This window comes from Globicephala melas, chromosome 2 (assembly GCF_963455315.2).
Source record: "Globicephala melas chromosome 2, mGloMel1.2, whole genome shotgun sequence".
In the NCBI taxonomy this organism is placed as follows: Eukaryota; Metazoa; Chordata; class Mammalia; order Artiodactyla; family Delphinidae; genus Globicephala; species Globicephala melas.
This window is the reverse complement of record NC_083315.2, coordinates 60,654,017-60,660,983: the sequence shown is the minus strand read 5'-3', so window position 1 is coordinate 60,660,983 and position 6,967 is coordinate 60,654,017.

Here is a 6,967-nt window from a genome sequence, read left to right as displayed (position 1 = left end):
TATTATTTTAACATAAATTCATTGAACACCTACTTAGTGCCAGCACTGTTTGGGGTCCTGGGACGGGAGAGTCTACAGTTCAGGGGGACACAGCCAAGTAGGTAAATGACCTCGGATCTGAGGGTTACAAAGGGAAGGCACAGACTGCCCAGATGTACACCACAGGAAATGGAATTTGGTCTGAAAGAATGGGGGGCGGGGGTTGTGCAGCATGTGTCTTGAAGAAGGAAACCTTTCAGTGGAGATCCGAGGGCAGGGAAAAGTCAGCTGCGCAGAGGGTGGAGTTGGTGGGTGGGGTGGGTAGTGGAGGGAAGCGTGTTCCTGATAGAGGGAACAGCATGAGGGATGCTCAGAGGGACAGAGCTTGAAATCCTAAAAGCTCCCCATCCAAATTCTGTAGTCAGGCTCACAAGGCCTTCCAGAATTAGGGTCTGAGGGCTCTGTTGGCTTTGGTTCCTCCCCCTCCTTCCCAAATGACCCCTCTTCCAGGAAGAGGGCTCTGGCCTCCCCTCTGCCACCCCACAGAGATGTCAGCATCTGCTGACTCAGAGCTGAACCTGAACTTTGTTTGATGCGACGCAGGAGCCCACACTGCCCATCTGATCCCAGGGATCAGACCTGGCTGGGATCTCCTGAGGGCAGAGTTCTACCTCTTCTCCTCCTCATGCCTCCTTCCCCTGATGCACAGTACCCAGCACTGGGGCCACAGGGACTTTCTAAACTGGGTTTGGCAAAGCCATTGCTTGTTCTGGTGACCATCGCTCCTCCATGGGCCTGTCCCGTGCAGCCTGCTGTTTCTCCAGCCAGGTTTCCAGAGCCCTGCATTCCCTTCACTGCTCAGGAGTCCTAGACCCATAGTTTAGGGAGCAACTCACTATCTGATTTTAAATCCCCCTCATGATTCCTCCAACAGTTGGAGTCCAGTCTGTGCCGGGGAGCTCACTCCCTCTACAAGGTGGAGAAGTTCATAGCTGGATAAATCCCTGTCGGAAACTGCTTTCTACCCTGCAGGGAGCGAGTCTGCCTCCTCGGTCTGGTTTGTTCATTCCCTCATTTATTCCACAGATGTTGACGGCATGCCGATTACGTGCCAGGCAAGGTTCTCCACGCTGAGAATATAGCAGCAAGCAAGATAGATAAAGTCCTGTGCCCCAGGGAACCTCATGTGTAGTGGGGGGTGGGGGGGGACAAAACATGTGTCATGAGTGCTGAGAGGGAAAATACAGTGGGATACGAGAGAAGAGACAGACAGACGGGAGTTGGCTATTTTAGGCAGGATGGTGAGGACAGGCACAGTCGAGAAGGTGATATTTGAGCAGACCCCTGAACGAAGGGGGGCGGTACCCAAATGGGCGCCTGGAGGAGACTCCATCAGCCTCAGGGGCTACAGCGAGGCCGGCAGGGAGGGGCCCAAGCTAAGTCCAGGCACAGTCCTTTCCCCACTGCACTCTTCCCCGACCCAAACCCTGCTCTGCCCCCAAAGAGATCTCAAGTGGAGACAGCGCCTCCCCCCATCCCCCACCCCGGGCCAGCCCAGTGCCCATGGTGCCACCTCCCTCCTTACTGGGGAGATGCAGGGGCCACCTTCAGGGAGGCCCTAAGCAGAGGTGAGAAAGTGTGAGCTTGTCTCTCTCCCCAGGTACAAGCACAGAGGGCAGTCTTTTGTTCAGTACCTCTAGAGCTGGGTTTCTATATGGCAGGGAGCAATGCCCTGGTTGGGGAGGCAGCCTACCTGGGTTTGAGCCCTGGGACTGGCTGTGTGACCTTGAGTGATTCCCTTGGCTTCTCTGAGTCTCAGCCCTGCCTCTCTCCCAGGAGGAATAGGTTATCCAGCCAGAAGATCCTTTGACTGTGGGCTCTCCTCTCCCCAAGGCCCCCACTCCCTGCCCTCAATGACTTCACGGCCCAGGAATGTGGAGCCAACACACCAGGCACTGGTTGTAGTAAGAAGTTCAAAGCTACAGAGAGCAGCTGTGACTGCCCAGGAGTCCCCCATTGTCTTCCACCCACCCTCCTGGCCCCCAGCTCCCCTATACACTCTGATGGGGGCAGGGAGGCAGGCTGGGTCAAAGATCCATGGTTACTAGGCTGCTGCATAGCTCAGGCTGGGAAGGGGACCCCACTCCTTGAGCCCAAAGTACCTCCTCAGCTTGAAACTAGGAGAGCTCACATCTGTGAAATGGAAGGTTGCCTCTGAGGTGTTAGGAAGGATGCCACCTGGCCAGACTGCAAGCTGGCAAGGAAAAGTATCGAGAGGAGAAAGATGGTAATGATGTGCTCCTGAAGAATTTCTCCAAAGGCCTGGCGGCAGAGTCCAGGGCCTACCCTCTGGAGTTGGGCCTACCCGTTATAGAGGGACTCGTATCCAAAAAAGTCAGAGACCTGCAGGAGAGGGGGAGCTGGCCGGTGGAGTTACTTGGAAGACAGACAGTAAAAACTCGGAGAAGGGAGAAGAGAGGAGAAAGAATAAGGAGATGGACTGAGCAGTCTTGAAGGCTTCCTGGAGGAGGGGGCCTGGAGCAGGGCCCTGAGGTCAGACAGAGTCAGCAATGGCAGCAAGAATGAGGTGTAAGTGTCATAGGAGAGTTGAGAAGGGGAGTCTGAGAGGCAAGGAGAGAGCAGGGCAGGGCTCAGGGCTGTCTGGCTGTGCCCTCGTGAGCCCACACGGGCACATTCAGATGAGGCTGACACCAGCACCCAGGGAGCAGCCCACGCCAGCAGGGCTCCTAGCTGAGCACAGATTGGGGGGTCGCAAAAAGCCTCTGGGCTCTGAGCAGACGAAGGCCATCTGCCGTCTGGGCCTGGCACGGAGCTCCCCTTGGGCTGGAGCTGGACCACGAAGCCCTCGGGTCAGGGCTTCCTTCCTCCCCATGTTTTTGTTCAAGTTGATTACATCTGAGGAATTTTGGCGTCCAGGAACAGAGGCCCACGTGTGTGCCTCCAGCAGCCTGTGGTTATCAAAATCCTCAAAGGGTAAAGTGCTCAGCTTAAAAGGAGCTGACAGTGGGCCTGAAGGCGTGAAGAAGAACCTCAGAGACACCCCCAAGGACTCCCAGATCCTCTGGAGCACCTCCAGGATCTCAGCAATGTCCCCAGAATGTTAGTAACACCACAAGAACTCCCAGAACTTCAGAATCACCCGCCACAAGCCCCTAGAACTTCAGTAACACACCAGAACCTCTAAAACACCTCAGAACCTCGGCCCACATTCCAAGGACCCTCAAACTCCGGCAAATCAAGCACTGGTAGGGGCAAGATGGTCAAAACCATGGTACGCGGTTGCAGAAGGCCCAGAGACCCCTCATTGCTCACCACCCTCCCATCCCAGCTTTTGGCTCTCTGAGTCCAACTGCACCCCCCAAAAGTTCTACAGCACCCAAACCTCAGTAACACCCAGAGCCTCAGCAACACCCCAATTCCCAGCAGCACAGCAGAGAATGGCCAAGGGTTGCCTCAGTCCAGGAGTGGGGGATGGCCCACGTGCCTGCCTGTGCAGCCCAGCCCACCATGAACCCATGGATACACAGCCAAGGCAGGTTCAACCCCACGTGGACCAGTGAGCTCTGGGTCCGCCCCCATCTACACAGCACACTCACATACACACATATCGAACTGCCCCCGGCACACACAGGCGCCTGACCCTGGCTCCAGACCCAGCCTGACCCCATTCAGTGGCCGGAAGGCAGTGCTGTTGGCTGCTAAGCTCACGACAGGAAGTGTGGATGGCTCTCTACCTCCTACCTCCCTTGCCATGTGGGAGCATCAGAAGCATCTAAGACATGCCTTTCTTAGAATTCTCCTGCCCCCCTCACCAATAACATCATCATAGCATGAGGGATGTAAGCCAGACTGCTCTGGTATGAGTGTGGACACTGGTGGGGAGAAGGAGGGCAGCCAACTGTTCCAGGGGAGCAGTGTGTTCTTCCCCTCCCAGAGTGCCAGCTAGAACTGACTCAGAGGAGGCAGGTTTCAGCTCAGGACAAAGGTAGCTTTCTTTGTCTCACAGAGCAGTGAGCCCCCCATCAGAGGAGGCAATCAAGAATAGGCTGGTAACATCAAGATGCCTTCAGAGGAGGACTGGCCAAAAGGCCATGAAGATGCCCCCAGCTATTAGAGGCCTGGATTCTCCCTTCCCAGCACGTCCTTCCTGGGATGGTGCCACCACGGTCTGGTCTTGAGATGTGGGCTTCGTGCTGCCCTCCTTCCTCACTGAGGACACCAACTCCCAGGCAGATCCCCTGAGTTCTCTCCCTCCTTGTTCCCTGCTGACCACAGGACAGGGCTCTCCATCAGTCTCTTGCCTACCAGCAGACCCTACTCAGACACAACTCTTCTGATGTCTCCCTGCGTTTTGGAGCTCGTACTAGCTCCCCAGGGTCCCCCGAGTACAGCAATCTCGAGGTCTCCAACCTCATCCCTCAGAATTGCTCAACCCTACCATTCCTGCCCCCTTGCTGCCCTCACCTTTGTGCTCTGTCGTACCCCCTTCCCGCTGTGCCTCTTCCTTGCTCCCTCACCTGTCCCGATCCTACCTGGCCCGCAAGGCTTGGCTCCAGCCCCACCTCCACCAGGCGTTCTCTTGACCTCTCCCTTCCGTACCTCTTCCTTCTCCTTAGTGGTCACCCTGGGGAGTCCTGTGCCTCCAGGCAGGCAAGGTGCTCCCCGCCCCCGGGGCCTCCTCCGCTGAGCCGCCAGCACCAGCTCTGGCTGGGATCCCGGAGGGATGGCTGGCTGTGCAGTCTCAGCACTCGGCCCTGAGCAGAGTCCCCAGCACCTGCTTTAAAAGGTGTTTGATCCCCTCCTCCCAGAAAGGCAGCTCCCTCCTTCCCACCAACTCTGGCCCTGCCCCTCCTCCCGCCCCCCAGGCCTCCCGCCTGTGATTCTAGCATCAGAGAAGCCCACCCCACCCCCACCTCGCCAGCTCAGGGCCACAGCCCAGCTGGGGCCCCACACAACACACAGGGCGGCTTGTCTTTGGCGGAGACTCTCCAACCCCCAAACCATTTGCCCGAAACTTGATCTCCTTGGCCCTCAGAGTCACCTCAATGGAGAAGCCTGCACAGGGCTTTAATGGCTGAGTTTCCCCAGCTGTGGCCCAGGATGGGCTAAGGAACCCCCTACCTACCTTCATTTGTCACCATCCATCACTCCCGGGGAGCCATTGCCTGATGAATTGCACCAAGCCGGAGGGGAACCACCAGCTAAGCTTTTAATAACCCGATCAGCACCCTGCTGCTGCCCAAGTGGGCTGAGGGCCCTGACCATGGGAAGGGGGGAAGTTGTCACACTTTCATGGGGCTTTGGGGCTCAAATTTCAGGTATGATCCATTCCAGGGGGAGGGTCAAAAAGCTCTCTCAGAGAGCTTTCTCTTCAACTCCTCATAGCCCAGTCTGTCTCTAGAAGAAGTCTGGGGTTCTGGGGCCTGCTACTCACCCCAAGCACCTTCCTACAACCCCCAGGTCTGCAGGGACAGTCGCCCCGATCACCATCCCAGAACTTGGAAGGGGAGGTGATTAGCTCAGATTCACCATGCTCTTCCCTCCCCCTCCTAGCAGGGGTGCCCTGGAGGGGGGTAAATGAGGAGAAAAGGGCTCAGAAGGTGCTAAAACATGGTGCTGTGGTAGTCAGGGAGGGAAGGGATAAAGGTGGGGACCAGAAGAAGGGCCCTAAATTCCCAAGAGAAGGATACCAGGGGAGGTGTCTTCTTCCTCCTCAAAGGAGAAAGGGTGTACAGTCAACAAAAGGGTGGGGCCGCCAGGCAGCATTAAGATGTGAGATGGGCTTCCAGTGATGGTAAAGACCCCAGAACAGAGGGCACCGTGAGGATGGGGCCAGGGCTGTGTTTGCTTAGTGGGAGGGAGGGAGGAAGGGAGAGGGCGCAGTCCAAACCAAGATGGAAGGGGCCTCTGAGCTGACTGCAATTTTCCCCATGGAGAAGAAGGATTTTCAAAGAGTTAAACCCACGACACTAGGAGCGAATTAAACTTTGGCCCATTTTTAGGAATCTATCCTCAAGTACCACTTGCATATATATGCAGAGAAGATACCCAAGGCTGTTAGTAATGTAAAAATTTGGCAAGCCTGATATCCATCAATAAGCTTTGATAAGTCTATATGGTAAGGCACTATTCAGTTGTCGCAAAGAATGAGGTACTTCCTTGTGGACTGGCACGGCAGAACCTCCAAGACATAATGCCATGTAACAATAACCAAGAATGCAAGTTGCAGAATAATACACACCTATGTTCCTTTAAACTAGGTATACGTGTGTGTGTGTGTGTAAATACATAAAAAATGAATCTAGAAGACACACAGAAAACTGTTCACAGTGATACACTCAGGGGAGGGATGAGTTTGGGGAAATGAAGGGAGATTTGCACTAGTAAAAACTATCTATTATCTCTCTATCTCTCTATCTATCTATCTATCTATCTTTAGTAAGCAAAAGGAAAACATTGTAAGGCTGTGTTGAAGCTGCTGTGAGGAGCTGTGATGGCATCACTGAACTGTGTGAAATACATTGTCTCCAACCTAGTATTGCACATTCCACAGCCTCCCTTGAAGTTAGATGCAGCCCTGAGTCGAAGTATTAGCCAATAAGATGGAAAAAGAAACGTTGAGCATAACTTCCAAAGAGGTGTTCTTTAAAAGAGAGGTGTTTTCTTTAGTCTTTCCTCCTTCCAATTGGTTGGAATGTGCTTGTGATGGCTGGCTCTCAAGCAGCCATCTTGGACTATGAGGTGAAGGTCATGAGTTAAATAGGATAGAGCAGTAAGTGAGCTGCAAAGATGGAGAAGTCTGAGCTAAGACCAGATCTTAGGGCTGGAGGAGACCTCAGAGACCCCTGTTCTACCCGTACTCACCCTCACATGCAGAGGAAACTGAGGACCAGAGAGGCCACATGATGTGTCAGGGACAGTGACTGAGCTAGGAGTTTTGCCCGAGATCCCCCACCCCCACCCCACC